The following is a 20191-nucleotide window of genomic DNA, read 5'->3' on the forward strand; positions in this document are numbered from 1 at the left end:
GGTGCTGAATTTGGCACTCTACTTATAGAACCAGCTCATTATTCACCATGGAGACAGGGAACGGAGGCCCTGCCAATTAAGGGTGTCTTTTCGCACACAGGACACAGGCTACAAGGATCCAGAATGTGGGCCCTTAGTTAACTAGTTTGGAGTTTGTAAGCTCCACTAAGACCTCCACTGGCTCCTGGAGCTGTGGAGGAAAAAAATATTGTTTTTCATTAGCATGGAGAGGTCTACCAAGAAGCTTTGATCCAAGCCCTCTGGTGTGTGCACTGGCCCTCTTTTGACTGACTGATGGGGGTGGATGAGTATCTCGTTTTTTTATTAGGATCCCTATTAGCTGTTACTGAAGCTACAGCTAGGCCTACTCTTCCTCGGGTCCTTCACAACAGACATAATAAATAATCCTTTTCATTCAATATTTTTTCCCAGGGCACAATGGGACTGCATTTTCTATCTGAAATCATATTGGGTAGGCATAAACTGGGATTTGCTTAAATCTGTCTAGACGAACAAAATGGACAGGGCCAGAACACCAATACCAGAGACAAAGGATTGGTGATGCCAAGGGGAGCGCACACTCGCCTTCAAACACACATTCATGACTCTTGGTTACTAATAAAGGTCAATCACTCACAGGCTAGACCCCACCCAGAGTAATGCACAGGGAGGTCAGTGCTAACCACATCCTGTTTGGAGACAATCGTACCACCCCCATCCAACTCACACCCAGCACCATAAACAACTTAAGAAGCACATGGGCTCTTGAAATGACAGCTGTAATCTACTGTGTCCCAAATGGCACCCTACACCATGTGGGCCCTGGTCAATAAAAGTGCACTAAATAGGGAATAGGGTGACAAAAAAACCCTAGTCTCCACCTCCCAGTCTGGCAAAACAGCTTATGACATGTTACAAGACAGGCCATTAGAAAATATCTCCTGCTGTGATTACATTAGGGACATTTCATTCACCTGCCCAGAGCTAAACCTGTTCACAGTGGATCTGAAAATAATGTAGCGGGCCTAAATAGATCTGTACAGTATTAGAAAACACTTTCTCTAAAGCTCTATTCCAGTTAGGACTCCAGAGCTCTAGTTCTAGAACTCTATTCAAGTTCAGTAATGTGTTTAGGCCTATACACTGAGTATACAAAACATTAAGAACACCTGCTCTTTCCATGACACCTGCTCTTTCCAGGTGAAAGCTACACTCTTAGAAAAAAGAGTTCCAAAGGGTTTCTTCAGCTGTCCCCAGAGGAGAACTCTTTTTGAATCCAGGTAGAATCCTTTTGGGTTCTATGTAAAACCCTCTGTAGAAAGGGTTCTACATGGAACCCAAAAGGGTTCTTCAAGGGTTCTCCAATGGGGACATCCGAAGAGTGTATGATCCCTTACTGATGTCACTTGTTAAATCCAATGCAATCAGTATAGATGTTTTAAATTGTAACCTTCATTTAACTGGGCAAGACCAAATTCTTATTTACAATGACGGCCTACAACGGCCAAACCCAGATGACGCTGGGACTCCCAATCACGGCCGGTTGTGATACAGCCTAGATTTGAACCAGGGTGTCTGTTAGAGGTGGACCGATTATGATTTTTCAAACACCGATACCGATTATTGGAGGACCAAAAAAAGCCGATACCGATTAATCGGACGATTTTTATATATATATTTGTAATGATGACAATTACAACAATACAGAATGAACACTTTTATTTTAACTTAATATAATACATAAATAATCTATTTAGCCTCAAATAAATAATGAAACGTGTTCAATTTGGTTTAAATAATGCAAAAACAAAGTGTTGGAGGAGAAAGTAAAAGTGCAATATGTGCCATGTAAAAAAGCTAACGTTTAAGTTCCTTACTCAGAACATGAGAACATATGAAAGCTGGTGGTTCCTTTAAACATGAGTCTTCAATATTCCCAGTTAAGAAGTTTTAGGTTGTAGTTATTACAGGTATTAAAGGACTATTTCTCTCTATACCATTTGTATTTCATATACCTTTGAGTATTGGATGTTCTTATAGGCACCATAGTATTGCCAGCCAAATCTTGGGAGTTGAGAGGCTACAAGTCATAAACAGAGCAGTGCTTCAAGCATTATGAAGAGCTGCTGGCAAACGCAGGAAAGTGCTGTTTGAATGAATGCTTACGAGCCTGCTGCTGCTGCCTACCACCGCTCAGTCAGACTGCTATATCAAATCTTAGACATAATTATAATATAATAAAACACACAGAAATACGAGCCTTAGGTCATTAATATGGTCAAATCCGGAAACTATAATTTCGAAAACAAAACGTTTATTCTTTCAGTGAAATACGGAATCATTCCGTATTTTATCGAACGGGTGGCATCCCTAAGTCTAAATATTGCTGTTACATTGCAAAACTTTCTATGTTATGTCATAATTATGTAAAATTCTGGCAAATTAATTACGGTCTTTGTTAGGAAGAAATGGTGGACCAGGCGGACCAAACTGCTGCATGTACCCTGACTCTGCTTGCACAGAACGCAAGAGAAGTGACACGATTTCCCTAGTTAATATTGCCTGCTAACATGAATTTATTTTAATGAAATATGCAGGTTTAAAAAAATCTACTTGAGTATTGATTTTAAGAAAGGCATTGATGTTTATGGTTAGGAGCCCCCGAGATGAAGGGGAGGAGACAGGTAAAAGAAGGATTTTTAAACTTTGAGACAATTGAGACATGGACTGTGTATGTGTATTATTCAGAGGGTGAATGGGCAAGACAAAATATTTAAGTGCCTTTGAACGGAGTATGGTAGTAGGTACCAGGCACACCGGTTTGTGTCAAGAACTGTAACGCTGCTCGGGTTTTCACGCTCAAAAGTTTCCGTGTGTATCAAGAACGGTCCACCACCCAAAGGACATCCAGCCAATTTGACACAACTGTGGGAAGCATTGGAGTCAACATGAGCCAGCATCCCTGTGGAACACTTTCGACACCTTCTAGAGTCCATAATTTGACAAATTGAAGCTGTTCTGAGGGCAAAAGGAGGGGGGGTGCATCTCAATATTAGGAAGGTGTTCTTAATGTGTGGTATACTCAGTATATGTGAACAAAGACAAAGCCTGCATCTACTAAAGATGTTTCTTCATCAAACATCAGAAATCTAATCTTGAAACCTAGATAGTGGCACATAGGAAAGCCTCAGTGAACTGTCAACTGTCAACACATTGAGGACGTTGACATATACACTAATAATTCAATATTGAACTGATTATGGCAGAAGGCGAAGTAAAAAAATGTATCATGGTCACTGTGGTAGAACGTCCCATTGTAGCCTGATTTCAGATGTGTCCATGAAAATAGGCTTATTAGGGAAATTGTTCTTCTTGCAAAGAATGTAAACGTTTTAACTGAACTATCATATTAACCTGACTATCCACAATAATCGCATTTGTGCATGTTTTTTAACCATTTTTATTTCACCTTTATTTAACCAGGTAGGCTAGTTGAGAACAAGTTCTCATTTGCAACTGCGACCTGGCCAAGATAAAGCGTAGCAATTCGACACATACAACAACACAGAGTTATACATGGAATAAACAAAACATACAGTCCTCCTTTGGTCGTCTTTCCTTCCAGTTCTCTGCTGCCCATGACTGGAACGAATTGCAAAAATCTCTGAAGCTGGAGACTCACATCTCCCTCACTAGCTTTAAGTGAAACAAAATAAAACAAAAAGTCTGATGGGCTGTTTACAGATAGGCTAAGTACAGGTGCAGTGATCTGTAAAATGCTCTGACAGCTGGTGCTTAAAGCTAGTGAGGGAGATGTGAGTCTCCAGCTTCAGAGATTTTTGCAATTCGTTCCAGTCATGGGCAGCAGAGAACTGGAAGGAAAGACGACCAAAGGAGGAATTGGCTTTGGGGGTGACCAGTGAGATATACCTGCTGGAGCGCGTGCTACGAGTGGGTGCCACTATGGTGACCAGTGAGCTGAGATAAGGCGTGTAAGTGCCGACAACTGTGCTTTGACGACTTAATCCATAATTCACAAAGACAGATAGATAGTCAGAGAGAGAGAGAATGGGAAACATTCCACTCAGTCCTATGGTAGGTCCTCTGCAATGTTCAGCAATTGTTAACTTGTGGCATTTCTATCCCCCTTTTGCAAGACAGGAAGACCACTAATAATGGTGCTACAAAAGAGTGGATTAGTGCTTCAGTCAGGAGATTCGTCACAAAGGACTACAGTCATCCTGATGTATTGGGGCACTTTGCAGAGTCACACTTTTTCAGACAGATCTGTTTCCATGTCTGTCTGTGTGCTGACTATCCACAGACCGCTTTCTCTAGCTAGGTCATTATTCCTGGTGCGTTACCCATGTTTAGGGCAGCAGGTAGCCTTGTGGTTCAAGCATTGGGCCAGTCCACGAAAGGTTGATTATTCAAATCCCTGACCTGTCCGTGACAACACTCTCAAGGAAAGGGAAAGGGGGATACATAGTCAGTTGTCCAACTGAATGTATTCAACTGAAATGTGTCTTCCGCATTTAACCCAACCCCTCTGAATCAGAGAGGTGCGGGGAGCTGCCTTGAGTGTCCACACTAAACATATCAAATAAAACCATCCACCAAATTAGATTACTAAATCAAAGTGATCAGATTTCAACTATCTGTTCTGATCAAATCAAATGTTTTTGTCACATGCACCCCGAATACAATAGGCGTAGACTTTACTGTGAAATGCTTACTTACAAGCCCTTAACCAACAATGCAGTTCAAGAAATAGAGTTAAGAAAATATTTACTAAATAAACTAAAGTACAATTTTTTATAAAAAGTAATACAATAAAATAACAATAACGAGGCTATATACAAGGGGTTATGGTACCGAGTCAATGTGCAGGGGTACAGGTTAATAGAGGTAATTTGTACATGTAGGTGGGGGTAAAGTGACTACGCATAGATAACAAACAGCAGCAGCAGCGTAAAAACAAAGTTGGGGGGGGGGTTGTCAATGTAAATATTCTGGGTGGCCATTTGACTAATTGTTCAGCAGTCTTATGGTTTGGGGGTAGAAGCTGTTAAGGAGACTTATGGACCTAGACCTGGTGCTCCGGCACCGCTTGCCATGCGGTAGCAGAGAGAACAGTCTATGAATTGGGTGACCGGAGGAGTCTTTGACCATTTTTCAATTCTTGACATTTAATCCGAGTAAAAATTCCCTGTCTTAGGTCAGTTAGGATCACCACTTTATTTTAAGAATGTGACATGTCAGAATAATAGTAGAGAGTGATTTATTTCAGCTTTTATTTATTTCATCACATCCCAGTGGGTCAGAAGTTTACATACACTCAATTAGTACTTGGTAGCCTTGCCTTTAAATTGTTTAACTTGGGTCAAACGTTTTGGCCCATTCCTCCTGACAGAGCTGGTGTTTTTAGGCCTCCTGCTCGCACACACTTTTTCAGTTCTGCCCACAAATGTTCTATTGGATTGAGGTCAAGGCTTTGTGATGGCTACTCCAATACCTTGACTTTGTTAAGCCATTTTGCAACAACTTCAGAAGGATGCTTGGGGTCATTGTCCATTTGGAAGACCCATTTGCGACCAAGCTTTAACTTCCTGACTGATCAATATATCCACATAATTTTCCTGCCTCATGACGCCATCTATTTTGTGAAGTGAACCAGTCCCTCCTGCAGCAAAGCACCCCCACAACATGATGCTGCCACCGACGTGCTTCACGGTTGGGATGGTGTTCTTCGGCTTGCAAGCATTCCCCTTTTTCCTCCAAACATAACGATGGTCCTTATGGCCAAACAGTTCCATTTTTGTTTCATCAGACCAGAGGACATTTCTCCAAAAAGTACGATCTTTGTCCCCATGTGCAGTTGCAAACCGTAGTCTGGCTTTTTTATGGCGGTTTTGGAGTAGTGGCTTCTTCCTTGCTGAGCGGCCTTTCAGGTTATGTCGATATAGGACTCGTTTTACTGTACAAATTTTTTCTGCGGTCTTGGCTGATTTCTTTTGATTTACCTATGGTGTCAAGAAAACAGGCACTGAGTTTGAAGGAAGGCCTTGAAATACATCCACAGGTACACCTCCAATTGACTCAAATGATGTCAATGCATGAAGACATGGCTAAAGGTCAATCAGATTTGTGAACATAATCCCTAGCTGTGTATTGCCGCTTTCCATGTTGTCTGTTGTCTGTAGCTTGTGAGGTGTGGAAACATTTTGTTGCTTTTATGAATTTTGTCTTGCTGCTTTTTGTTCTGTTGCTCTGTCTGTATGCTATGTGTTGCTTGTCCTATGTTGCTCTGCGTGTGCTCACTGCTCAATGATTGTCTATATTGTAATTGTTTTTAATAACCTGCCCAGGGACTGCAGTTGAAAATTAGCCGGCTGGCTAAAACTTTTACTGAAACATTGATTAATGTGCACTGTCCCTGTAAAAATAAAATAAACTTCTAAAGCCATGACATCATTTTCTGGAATTTTCCACGCTGTTTAAAGGCACAGTCAACTTAGTGTATGTAAACTTCTGACCCACTGGAATTGTGATACAGTGAAGTAATCTGTCTGTAAACAATTGTTGGGAAAATTACTTGTGTCATGCACAAAGTAGATGTCCTAACCGACATGCCAAAACTATAGTTTGTAACAAGAAATTTGTGGGGTGCTTGAAAAACGAGTTTAAATGACTCCGACTTCAACTGTAGGTCCTGGGTGGCTGGAAGCTTGGCCCCAGTGATGTACCGGGCCATACACACTGTAGCGCCTTACGGTTGGATGCCGAGCAGTTGCTATACCAGGCGGTAATGAACCGGTCAGGATGCTCTCGATGGTGCAGCTGTAGAATTGTGAACAGGAAGGGCATGTTTAAAATGCCTAATACCAACCTCTAAGGCTTAGGCTATATCACACAGTCCACCACCTTCCACACACAAAGCATAAAATGGAGTAAGGGACAGGGTTCCATATACCGTGCATTCGTAAAGTATTCAGACCCCTTAACTTTTCCCAAAAAAATTACATTACAGCCTTATTCTGAAATGGATTAAATATTTTTTTCCCTCATCAATCTACACACAATACCCAATAATGACAAAGTGAAAACAGTATTTTTTTATTATAGCAAATGTATTCAAAATAAATAACAGAAATACCTTATTTACATAAGGATTCAGACCCTTTACTCAGTACTTTATTGAAGCACCTTTGGCAACGATTACAGCCTTGAGTTTTCTTAGATATGACGCTACAAGCTTAGCACACCTGTATTTGGGTAGCTTCTCCCATTCTTCTCTGCAGATCCTCTCAAGCTCTGTTAGGCAAGCTCTCAAGACTGTAATCGCTGCCAAAGGTGCTTCAACAAAGTACTGAGTAAAGGGTCTGAATACTTATGTAAATGTGATATTTACGTTTCTTTTTCTTCAAAAAATGTTTTTTTATTTTTCATTATGGGGTATAGTGTGTAGATTGATGAGGAAAAAATGTACTCAATTTGGATTAAGGCTGTAACATAACAAAATATGGAAAAGGGGAAGGGGTCTGGATACTTTCCGAATACATTGTAGCTCTACTGTTGTGATTCACAGCTATGGTAAACTACTCTTGGTCCCAAATTGTGCAGTGTGATTCGGAGCAGCAGCTTTCACTAGAGTGGGAGAACATTATGGAGGATGCCTGCCTTCCATCTCTATGGGCCTGGACTCCCTCCCTTCCTCCCTTCTCCAACCTCTAGGCCTGTTGCTGTGTGGGAGCTTACTGCTCATCTCTGCAGGAACAATAAACAAGCCCTAGTTTAACTAAAAGGAAATGAGGAATGCCTTCCTGATATTGTAAGGGCCAAACCAACAGACTTCTGGCTGTTAACCCCACACAGTGTACACTCAATACTGGTTCGGTAGTCACTCTCTAATGACATTTACTTTGGCCTATGTATACAACCTGTTTACTTACAGTGCATTCGGGAAAGTATTTAGACCCTTTGACTTTTTCCACATTTTGTTACGTTACAGCCTTATTCTAAAATGGATTAAATAGTTTTCCCCCCCTCACCAATCTACACACAATACCCCATAATGACAAGCAAAAACAGATTTTTAGAAGATTTTGCATATGTATTAAAAACCAAAACTGAAATATCACATTTACATAACTATTCAGATGCTTTAGTCAGTACTTTGTTGAAGCACCTTTGGCAGCCATGACAGCCTCGAGTCTTCTTGGTTATGACTCTACAAGCTTGGCACAGCTGTATTTGGGGAGTTTCTACCATTTCTCTCTGCAGATCCTCTCAAGCTCTGTCAAGTTGGATGGGGAGTGTTGCTGCACAGCTATTTTCATGACTCTCCAGAGATGTTCGATCGGGTTCAAGTCCGGGCTCTGGTTGGGCCACTCAAGGACATTCAGAGACTTGTCCCGAAGCCACTCCTGTATTGTCTTGGCTGTGTGCATAGGGTCCTTGTCCTGTTGGAAGGTGAATTTTCGCCCCAGTCTAAGGTCCTTAGCGCTCTGGAGCAGGTTTTCATCAAGGATCTCTCTGTACTTTGCTCCGTTCAGCTGCAGAGAGGGTTGTCCTTCTGAAAGGTTCTCCCAACTCCACAGAGGAACTCCAGAGCTCTGTCAGAGTGACAATCAGATTCTTGGTCCTTCTCCCCCGATTGCTCAGTTTGACCAGGCGGCCAGCTCTAGGAAGAGTCTTGGTGGTTTCAAACTTCTTCCATTTTAGATTTTTGTTCTTGGGTACCTTCAATGCTGCAGAAATGTTTTGGAACCCTTCCCCAGATCTATGCCTTGACACAATACTGTCTCGGAGCGCTACGGACAATTCCTTCAAACTAGAGGTCGACCGATTTATGATTTTTCAACACCAATACCGATTATTGGAGGACCAAAAAAACTATACTGATTTAAACGGACACATTTTTTATTTAATTATTATTTTTTTGTAATAATGACAATTACAACAACACTGAATGAACACTTATTTTAACTTAATATTATACATCAATAAAAATCTATTTAGCCTCAAGTAAATAATGAAACATGTTCAATTTGGTTTAAATAATGCAAAAACAAAGTGTTGGAGAAGAAAGTAAAAGTGCAATATGTGCTATGTAAGAAAGCGAACGTTTCAGTTCCTTGCTCAGAACATGAGAACATACAGTGCCTTGCGAAAGTATTCGGCCCCCTTGAACTTTGCGACCTTTTGCCACATTTCAGGCTTCAAACATAACACAAAGACAGAAAATAAACACCCATGAAACCCAGGTGGAAAAAGGCTACCTAAGTATGATTCTCAATCAGAGACAACTAACGACACCTGCCTCTGATTGAGAACCATACTAGGCCGAACACAAAAACCAACATAGAAAAAGAAACAGACTGCCCACCCCAACTCACGCCCTGACCATACTAAAACAAAGACAAAACAAAGGAACTAAGGTCAGAACAGGTCAGAGGCAGTTAACCCACTGTTATATTTAAATAAAAATAATAATAATAATAAAATCGGCAAATCGGCGTCCAAAAATACAGATTTCCGATTGATATGAAAACTTGAAATCGGCCTTAATTAATCGTCCATTCCGATTAATCGGTCGACTTCTACTTCAAACTCATGGCTTGGTTTTTGCTCTGACCTGCACTGTCAACAGTGAGACCTTATATAGACGTGTGTGCCTTTCCAAATGTCTAATCAATGGAATTTACCACAGGTGGACTCCAATCAAGTTGTAAAAACATCTCAAGAATGATCAATGGATCAATGATCAATTTTGAGTCTAATAGAAAAGGGTCTGAATACCTATGTATTTCTGTTTTTACTTTAATACATTTGCAAACATTTCTAAAAACCTGTTTTAACTTTGTCATTATGGGTTATTCTGTTTAGATTGCTGAGGATTTTTATTTATTTAATCCATATTAGAATAAGGCTGTTACGCCTTGTGGTTAGAGTATTGGGCCAGTAACCTAAAGGTTGCTAGATTGAATCCCCGAGCTGACAAGGTAAAAATCTGTCGTTCTGTCCCTGAACAAGGCCGTTAACCCACTGTTCCTAGGCCGTCATTGTAAATAATAATTTGTTCTTAACTGACTTGCCAAGCTAAATAAAGGTTAAATAAATAACATTTAAAAAACGCAACACAATGTGGAAAAGTCAAGGGGTCTGAATACTTTCCGAAGACACTGTATAGACTGTATTTCCATGGGACTATGCCCCCTTTTGATAATTTAATGGAGAACTTGGTATAGTGGTACATGAAATGAGGAAAAATCGCACTGGCAGTAGGCTATTCATAAACTTTGCTATGTTGGCCATACTAGTGCAGCCAAGTGCTATTCAGATGTTTCAAAAGATTGCCTATTGACAAGGTAATGAATTCAGTTAGCCTCATTCCAATGTTATGATTATGTTATGGCACAATAATAGGATATTGTCTCAGAGAAGCACATTACGAATGTATACGAACGCACATGATTCTTATTACACTGATCCAATCAACTCATTAGACACGGCCGGCGATTACAACAAGACCGGCACTCAGAAGAAAATGGGCTGCACATTTTTACAATCACTGTATTCCACACATTCCTTTGTACTGTGGCCTAGCTCAGAGCCAGGTGGATCCACACTAACATTAACTGATGGAGGGGATGCTACTCCTAGATACTTAACTTTGCTCTAAGCTTGATTGCCAATCGGCCTAACTTTTGAAGGGGATGGATTTCTGAGGCATGCAGAGTTATATTATTATCTAAAGGTCAGACTGCCTGGGCTTAAAGGTAGAGAGTAAGAGTTAGGATACAGGCTATTCTGTGTCCTTAGATCTCCCTCTGACATACTATCCTAAGTAGTTAATGAAATCAACGTGTGCCTCTTATGAGAACAAAGGGACAAAATCAACATCAAAAGCCAATACGTTTTAGGTAGGAAAATAATGGTGACCTTTAAGAAAAACTTCAGAACAGAGCATACATGGATGCATCATAGAACATGGCTAGGCACCAAGATTTATCTAACCCACAGTTTGATAAGTGAGTTGACCACCAACCAACCCATAGCGTTTAAGTTGGGGGTATTATCTCCTTTAGGCAGAGCCCCTAAAAAGGGCCTCCATCAGAGCAGCGTTGCCAAAGACCTACTGTGGCTGTCAGGTCTTTGTGGACACACACTGAATAGAGGGGCAGACACTCAATATTTTAAAAAAATTCTGAGGCACCACAAAGCAAGCACCATCCCCAGAGCCACAGCTATGTACCGCAGTGATTCCCAGGGACTACCAGTCAAATAAAAATAGGGAGTTGAAATTCACATTCACTGTATGCTCCAAACCCAGATAGATCTAAATATTGTAAAAATGGAAGAGGTTTCTCTTTCGTTGTACAGAAGCCAAAGGCACAATCCTACTCAAATTAGCAACCCATGCTAGTTGTTGCATCTTTAGATTCCTCCTCTTTCTTAATTTCAAACAGAGACCTTTATCTCCGTCACATATGGAACCGCTCGCATCAGGTGTGCTGTTTAGAAGGGTGTTTTCCAGCTAATTGCATTTTGGCAAATATTTTTAAATTACTTTTTATTTTCTGCTTCATTGCATGTTCTGGGACAAATAATAAGATCATAGATGTAATGTTAGCTAGCCAACTAACAGCACACTTTAACTTGAAATTAAGACTTTCTGTCAGGGAACATCTTAAAATGTAGCTAGCTAGTTTTTCTAAGCCATATACATCATGGATGGACGCCTGTCCCTGTCACGGATGCCATGGTTGCCCTTAGTTTGAAGATATAATCCGGAGACAGGTGCTTTCTCCATCTCCTTAGCTATCATAATCTAATTGCACTGATTTCGAAACTCAGTCCTCCAGAAAGCGGAGAGCAACGGCAGGGTGTGGTTAGAGCGTTGGACTAGTAACCGGAAGGTTGCAAGTTCAAACCCCTGAGCTGACAAGGTACAAATCTGTCGTTCTGCCCCTGAACAGGCAGTTAACCCACTTCCTAGGCCGTCATTGAAAATAAGAATTTGTTCTTAACTGACTTGCCTAGTTAAATAAAGGTACAAATTAAAAAATAAAACACTTATGCAGTTCTACAGTATGTGTAGACAGGATTACCAACACATACTAACTAGCTCAAATAGACAGAAGTATGCTATATGGCAGACCAATCTGAAACTCATCTCCCAGCATGTCCAGCCCACTCATTATCTCAGCCAATCATGGCTAGTGGAAAAGTTGCTGACTTTTCCTGTGGCTAAACCAACTAGGCTCGTCATTTAACACTTGTATTTGTATTTACAGATGGTACACAAGTCTGTTATCAAGGCACATGAAAGTTCACATGTTCCAGAAGGCATTTCTGCCCAAAAAAACACATTTTTATTAAAAACATTAAAAAGTTGTAAGTTTAAATGGCTCTCCTGTGAAGTAGTGACCCGCGGCATACACCTAGTTTCCTGAAACGAGTAACAAATGACCGGTAAATTTAAATCTTCCCGGTCACATTGTCCGGCACCGCATTTTCCTAACGGAAACCCAGGGCCATCTAAGATGGTCATCAGAGAAGCTGGATTATATATAGAACGGAAGTGGGATTGTTTTCCTGATTGCCTTCGATGCTGGTGCCATTGACACACAGGCCTGGTTGAGTGTGGAGCTGCTTTGTGCTCTGTGAGATGCCAGACAATGAAGAGAGCAACCTTCAGCATGACTTCCCGTGCAGCCTGAGGTCAGTTTTTTATATACTACTTTCCTGGTAACAGCCATCGACCCGGCCTTTTCATCCAATGACTCTACATGAATGGTTCCTCTAAATTCGCCCAGCAGCTGTTGTCATAGTGACAGTCAAAATTCACACCAGGCAGGCTCTGACCTTTGTCATCTGAGAAAATGGACACTTTGCCAATGACAGTAAAGAATGCCTCTATGAAATTAATTTTAATTTGGGGGAGATTGGGCAAATGAACATTTCCAGCCTACATTTGACAGGTTAAAGATAATGGCCGTTATATTACTGTCCATTCTTAGGCTTTGCTGAATTCAAAGCTCACTGAAACATTGAGAAGTGAACAACACAATCCTAAACCCTGGAAGAGGAAGTGAAGTGGCAGGTATGGAAGAATGGGCTGCAGTCTGTCTCAGGCATTGTGCACAATGTCTGCTCTTCACATTCTATGCCTATGTTATGAAATTAGGAAATGGCAATAAGCAACCCTTTTTTACACAACCAGTCCACCAGTCAAACTCCACTATGATTCATTCACATCCTGGCTCCAAACCTTTAACCACAGCCAGTGCTGTGCTCTCTATCCATATGAGAGGGAGGAGGGTGTATTTGGCTGGCTGAGATTTACAATACAACTATGTTATTCCTGTACAATTGAAAGTGGAGAAATCCTCTCAAACTTTTTAAGCTAGTTGGCCGTCAAAATTGAACTGAAATGATGTGGAATATTAGCCTGCTTGTCCTTCTGCAGCTTGCCTGCCAATGCATGCTTGTCCCAACCCACGTTTTGACAACATTGGGAACTTACTTGCCTGCCTGCCTGCTCGCACGCCCATTTGATAGATCCCAAATACATTTGACTGACAACTAAGAGACATGCTAAGTGTGGATAACAGTCATTCAAGTTCAGCATAGCTAGCTAGCTAAGCGATTCACACTGCGACACAAACCGGCCATTGTTTTATTAGAAAAAATACAGCCCTTTACAATGTCCACTTATGTACATAGGATGCTGTATATAGCATTTTAACATATTAAAAGAAAATAAGAGATAAATAATATACTTTTCTGCTATGCTTGCAGATGTGCATAATATACTGCGACCCTAATCAAAAAGTATTCAGTAACTCGAAATAACAAACTTAAAACATGTTTTTCGGGCCTCCCGGGTGGCGCAGTGGTTAAGGGCGCTGTACTGCAGCGCCAGCTGTGCCATCAGAGTCCCTGGGTTCGCGCCCAGGCTCTGTCGTAACCGGCCGCGACCGGGAGGTCCGTGGGGCGACGCACAATTGGCCTAGCGTCGTTAGGGAGGGATTGGTCGGTAGGGATCTCCTTGTCTCATCGCGCACCAGCGGGCCGGGCGGGCCGTGGCGCAGTGCGCGCTAGCCAAGGTTGCCAGGTGCACGGTGTAGCCTCCGACACATTGGTGCGGCTGGCTTCCAGGTTGGATGCGCGCTGTGTTAAGAAGCAGTACGGCCGGTTGGGTTGTGTACTACCGAGCCCGTACGGTAGTTGTAGCAATGAGACAAGATAGTAGCTTGGGGAGAAAAAGGGGTAAAAAGAAAAAAAAATAACATGTTTTTCATTTGTTTGCACTGCATGGATCACAAGTGCAGTTGAATAGCAACGGTAGCATATGGTGCAATCAAATGAGACGCCAGCTTACACTTCTGCTCAAATTAGGCCTACATGTTTCTCCTTTGTATGGTGTTTTGTTGCAGGTTTAGTTTTTAGGTTAAGCTTTAAAAACCAAAGCCAGACTGCATTTTAGGTGCCTAGATAGGACAGTGGCATGTGTCCTTACACTTTCCCTCCGCTGCGTGCTGTAAACACACTAAAGCAGCACAATTTAAGTTGAATTCACAGCTGCAAGCGCATCAGGCTGTATGTAATTTCATAAAGTAGATGACTCAACTGTTGACTCATTTATACTCACTTGTGTGTCCTATTCAGCCCAAGGGCCTTGTGTTTGGCACATGTACACTAGACTATTAGCCACGTTATGACTGACTTGTGATCTTTGCCCTTGCTAGTTTAATTGTATTGACATTCCCAGCCTTAGATACAGTCATCCGTTTTTGTTCAAAATATTGAGTCATTGAAACTGAAATGGTGCATTCCGAATGGGTGGAGGCAGCAAACAATGTACCAGGCCAGCTCTGATTTAAAACCTGATAGCAATATTTTTTGGACTACCAAGAAATGTATTGGTGAATTATATTAATCATGCATTGAATTGCATCTATCTATTCTGCCAACAATGCCTTACTGTACGTCATGGAATGTTGAGTCAAATAGAACATATTATTTTTAAAACCTCTTATAATGTTGATTTTGAAGCATAAACTGTGAATTTGATATTTTTGATTGATATTATGATTGTCTGTTTGTTTCATATGTGCTAAGAAATTAAAACGCTGCCAGTTCTACTTTAAGGCAGCAAGAATGAAGTTGTTAATTAACTCTTTACTGGCCATATCTGTTTCCAATGTTCTACTAATACTATACTAGCACTTGGGTTAACAAAGTTAATGTAGTTAGACTTTTGAAGTAGCCTACACAATCCTGTCACACGGAGAGATTTAACATCCATGTTCATGCCTGCATAGGCTAATTCAAGTTGTGTGCAAACATTTTCTGCTCCCCAGGTTGCACACGGGGTATAACATGACCATATAGGATGCATCCATGACAACTGGTGGTGTAATAAGAGGATTTAGGCTAGGACTGTTATGCTAGGCTATAACACAAATAGTTTAACTGAGGAAATTCCTGTCTGGAGCAACTTATGTCCATGCCTGTACGGTAGTTTACCTGCGAAATAAACATGCTTGGAGCAGTGTGTTCTTAGAAACTTTTTAAGATCCTGGGAAAATAGCCTGACATTCTCAAATCGTATGATTATTCACCTTACCTTCAGGCCAAAAATGAGGTCATGCTGTCACAAGCAGATTCAAACAATTTACAGCAGTGACTAGAGGCAAGTAACCCACTTTTTCATCTATAATGGATGTAGACATTATTTTTGTTGAAATTAAAAACGATGACAGGTCTAATCTGCTCATTAGCCAGTTATTTTACCCAGGAGGATAACTTTTATTAAACAGACAGTTTCACTTTTTCAGGTAATTTTGAGAGCAAGCTGATTCTGGTACTACTAATGTGATTTTGGGGGCATAAACTTCCACCCTGAAAATGCCACTGCCTATTCAGAAGTCAAGAGTGTGAGAAACGGTTTCTAATGCCCTATCCAAGCTTCCCAGCAGCGCTGAACATGTTTTTGAAGGCGATCATTACTTAGAATGTACAGTTGTACTTGGAGCTGTGGAAACTGAGTCTACCTGACATGTCTATGTCTATACCTGATGCTATAAAAGTTGAATAAATGTATTATTATTATTGTATTATTATTATTATCGCCTACGCTTTAGACACTTGCAGACAAGACATTGCGCATCGCTCCCTTTCCAAATACATCACCTCATACCCAAGAAACATTACCCTACACCAGTGGTTCTCAACCTTTTTTACACCATGATGGGATAAAAAATATTCTGTGGCACAACAAAAATGTCCCAATTTATTTTATGGTAATGACCTCCATCTCATCTAATCCATACTGCAAATCATACATTTTTTGCAACAAACATTTATTTCCTTTTTCATAGTTCCTTACTCACGATGATTCACGATGTGTACCCCTTTAAGAGTGTCCTGGGAATTTGTGCTAGATTTTTTTTTCTCAAGTAAAATAGGTCTTTAGTTTGAACGGTTTGGTCTACAGACGAGCAGTTTCTGCAATGTAAAGGTAAAACAACGGACACAGAGCCATGCTACGTTTGTTTCTATGGCAGAAGCTGTGGTACAGCTAATGCCGCGTACACATTGTGACCTATTTTATTATGGTGTACGTCATCTTCACACTGGACGGAGCTAGCTGTATTAGCTAGCTAGTGTGTGCTTGCTAGCGAGTGTGTACTAGCCAGCTAGCTAATGTTTACTAGTCAATGAGCTAGTGTGTACTAGCTAGCTAGTGTTGGATCAAAATGGGGCTTAGGTGGTGGGCGTGGCGGGGACATGGCCAATGGTGCACACATTTTAGAGGCCTTGTAGCTGCTGTGACAGAATGTAGCTGGTTTTAAAGAAAATCTTCTGCAATTCTATGCATCTTGTCATGGGGTTGAGAGAACATTGGCCGTTTTAATGCTAATTGCCTGTAATTCTACACATTTTGCCATGGCTTATACTATCTGAGTGAATTAAACATTATAACAAAATCAATTGGGGCCCCATGCCATGACAAAAATACTCCTGAATTAATAATTTGAGGAATTTTTTATTGTCTGTCTAGCTTTTGTTTTGGTGATTGTTCATTCTCAAAGATGATCTTATTAAAAAATTAAATAAATGTTTTTACTGTTTGGCCCAATATTTATTAAACTTTTTTTTACCCTGACCTAGTGTGTCCTAGCTAGCTAGTGTGCATGTAGGGACGTAACACATGTAGTGACGTAATGCTAATGGCCGTTGTTCTGTTACAACTACCTTCAATGGCAGTGGCCGTGGCGTGTAGTTACTGCAGTCCGCCTATAGATATAGGCGCCGAAGACAAAGCAAAGTTTGGAAAATTATTAAGTATGCAGCACCCGTTTCGCAACGGAGCCTTCAGCCACAAGAGGTCGGTCCCCATTGAAATTAATGACATCCGATGCAACGCAATGGACTGCTCAGATGTAATGTTAATGAGGCTTAAGCCTAATCAGACTTGCCTGTGGTAATTTCCATAAAGATATATAAAAAATAAAATACTTTTTTTTTTTTTGCGGTAAATCGGCGCCCCAAAATACCGATTTCCGATTGTTATGAAAACTTGAAATCGGCCCTAATTAATCGCCAATTCCGATTAATCGGTCGACCTCTATTGATAGCTAGCTATGAGTTAGGATACCATTTGCCAGCCTCAGCCTGCCCACATCTATTTACAATCTTTATCTGGTTTCTTTTAATGAACATCAGGGAGACTCCATAAATCCTCCTCCTCACCTGACTAGGAACACTCCCAAACAGGAAAAAACACTCTCACCCTTTTCTGAGTCAAGATCACTTTCAGAGTCAAAATGCATGCCGAGATCTACCGCTCTGATTAAAAATTAAAAAAAATGTAAGCCTATGCAACATTAACCAATTAAAAACAGTACTGTAGCAATGAGGTTTGTGCAGTAAGCTATAGGCCCAATACATTATCACCGCATCCTGTCTTTGCTTGAATTTACCTGCCAATGCATTGTTGTTCAGGACATTTAAAAAAATTATATTTCAAAGTTTGAGGTAGGCTATATGATCACACCAGTAATAGACCCATTATTGTATTACTTGGGAGGCACAGCTGAGTGAGCATACATTTAAATAATTTGCTTTTTATTTTACTGGGCTGATGGTGCCTGCATCTGATGGTGAGTCTCAGCAGTGAGGGTCCGTCACTCAACATCCCTCCGCTCTCCCTATCCTCCACTGACACTGACCAAAAAGGGACACCATCTTCCAGTTGATGGCAAAACTCGAGTCGCACCTCATTATTTCTGCCTCATGCACAAACTCATGTTGTTACGCATATGAACAGAGAAAGTGAAATATTCCTTGAAATTAAAAAAGACCAACGCCGCTAATAATAACAACAACGCAAGCCTATAGATACACTTTCCTACTTATTTATTACAGGTGCACTGCTTGTTGTAGCGCTGAGTGGAAATAGGAAGAACGTGCATTTCATGGCTTATAAAAGTGTTGAATACAAAGTGTTGACAGAGCTGAGTAAGAACGTAAACATGAACTCAGTCATAAAAACAGCAGCTCTTTGCTGTATTCGTTGACAGTCTCTCTCTAGTCTGTGTTTTAAACGTTTTGCAATCTCACATTATCAATTTTGTCGTAGCTTTCTTTTATGCCTGCTATGTTACTGCAGACTCGGTCATCTGCGCAATCTGATTGGCCAGTGGTAGCATAGTGCACATGTTTTCCTCTCCAGGCCCACCAGGAAGGCAGAGTTTGTACCTTCAGACACATGAAATGGCAACAGTTTGCCTGCCCGGCGTGCAGGGCAGCAAAAAAAATTGAACACAAGGCTTTATCGTTGATTTATCGTTTATCGTCCAGACCATAGCCAGATATTTGGCAGGGAGTTTGGGGTTTCCTGCTAGGCTATTTGATTAGAGTCAAACATTAACTTGCCAGGTTTAAAGTCTACGGGCTTTCTCTTAACACATAGCATCTTCATCCATTTTACTTCATGAGTTTCACTCGTAGGGATTCCTAGGCTAGTAAGACATTTAACAAAATTGGCATCACAGGGACTCAGACCTGTTTCCTTTGTTGAAAGCAAACGTGTACGTCTAATAAATCACTCCTGGGTTTTGGCTGATAAACATTACACAGGTGTTCAGCCTGAGCCCAGACAGTTTGCAGATAAGGCTTCATGGTTTATTATTAGACTACCTCAAATTGAACAAACAGTAATATAGACTATATACCGCTAAGAAAAAGACCACAACACAGCACTCTCTCATGGCAGATTGTGGAGGTAGCCTAACTGTTGTGAGAGGCTATAGAGAAACATGTTTGAATATCACAAGAGTGCACTGCATTAATAAACACCACAATCATGATCACCTTGAAACTGTTTTAACTGTGAGTGACCCTCTCTCAAGAACCAGTTGGCCTGAGAGTCACAGCCAATTATTTATATATACACTAGATGACTGAAAGGGGGATGCTGTTCTGTAGCCACCGCACCTCCATCTTGGCACTTCCCCATCATTGTAAAAAATATTTTGGAAGCTACAGAAATGCATTTATTAATGTCTACATTTATTTTTGACATATTTATGCTATTACGTACACCTTAATGAATACTATTAAATTATATTATGTGAGCTAAACAACACATACATACAGTGCCTTGCGAAAGTATTCGGCCCCCTTGAACTTTGCGACCTTTTGCCACATTTCAGGCTTCAAACATAAAGATATAAAACTGTATTTTTTTGTGAAGAATCAACAACAAGTGGGACACAATCATGAAGTGGAACGACATTTATTGGATATTTCAAACTTTTTTAACAAATCAAAAACTGAAAAATTGGGCGTGCAAAATTATTCAGCCCCTTTACATTCAGTGCAGCAAACTCTCTCCAGAAGTTCAGTGAGGATCTCTGAATGATCCAATGTTGACCTAAATGACTAATGATGATAAATACAATCCACCTGTGTGTAATCAAGTCTCCGTATAAATGCACCTGCACTGTGATAGTCTCAGAGGTCCGTTAAAAGCGCAGAGAGCATCATGAAGAACAAGAAACACACCAGGCAGGTCCGAGATACTGTTGTGAAGAAGTTTAAAGCTGGATTTGGTTACAAAAAGATTTCCCAAGCTTTAAACATCCCAAGGAGCACTGTGCAAGCGATAATATTG

At 40.8% G+C, this 20191-nt stretch overlaps 1 protein-coding gene across 5 annotated transcripts in view; it reads right to left on the bottom strand.

Moving 5' to 3' along the window:
- The window catches only part of LOC110501509 (protein TANC1), a 180963-nt gene that overhangs the window by 152741 nt on the left and 8031 nt on the right, over positions 1-20191 (bottom strand). The window lies entirely within an intron of this gene.

The sequence above is a fragment of the Oncorhynchus mykiss genome, chromosome 22 (assembly GCF_013265735.2).
Source record: "Oncorhynchus mykiss isolate Arlee chromosome 22, USDA_OmykA_1.1, whole genome shotgun sequence".
NCBI classification, from domain to species: Eukaryota; Metazoa; Chordata; class Actinopteri; order Salmoniformes; family Salmonidae; genus Oncorhynchus; species Oncorhynchus mykiss.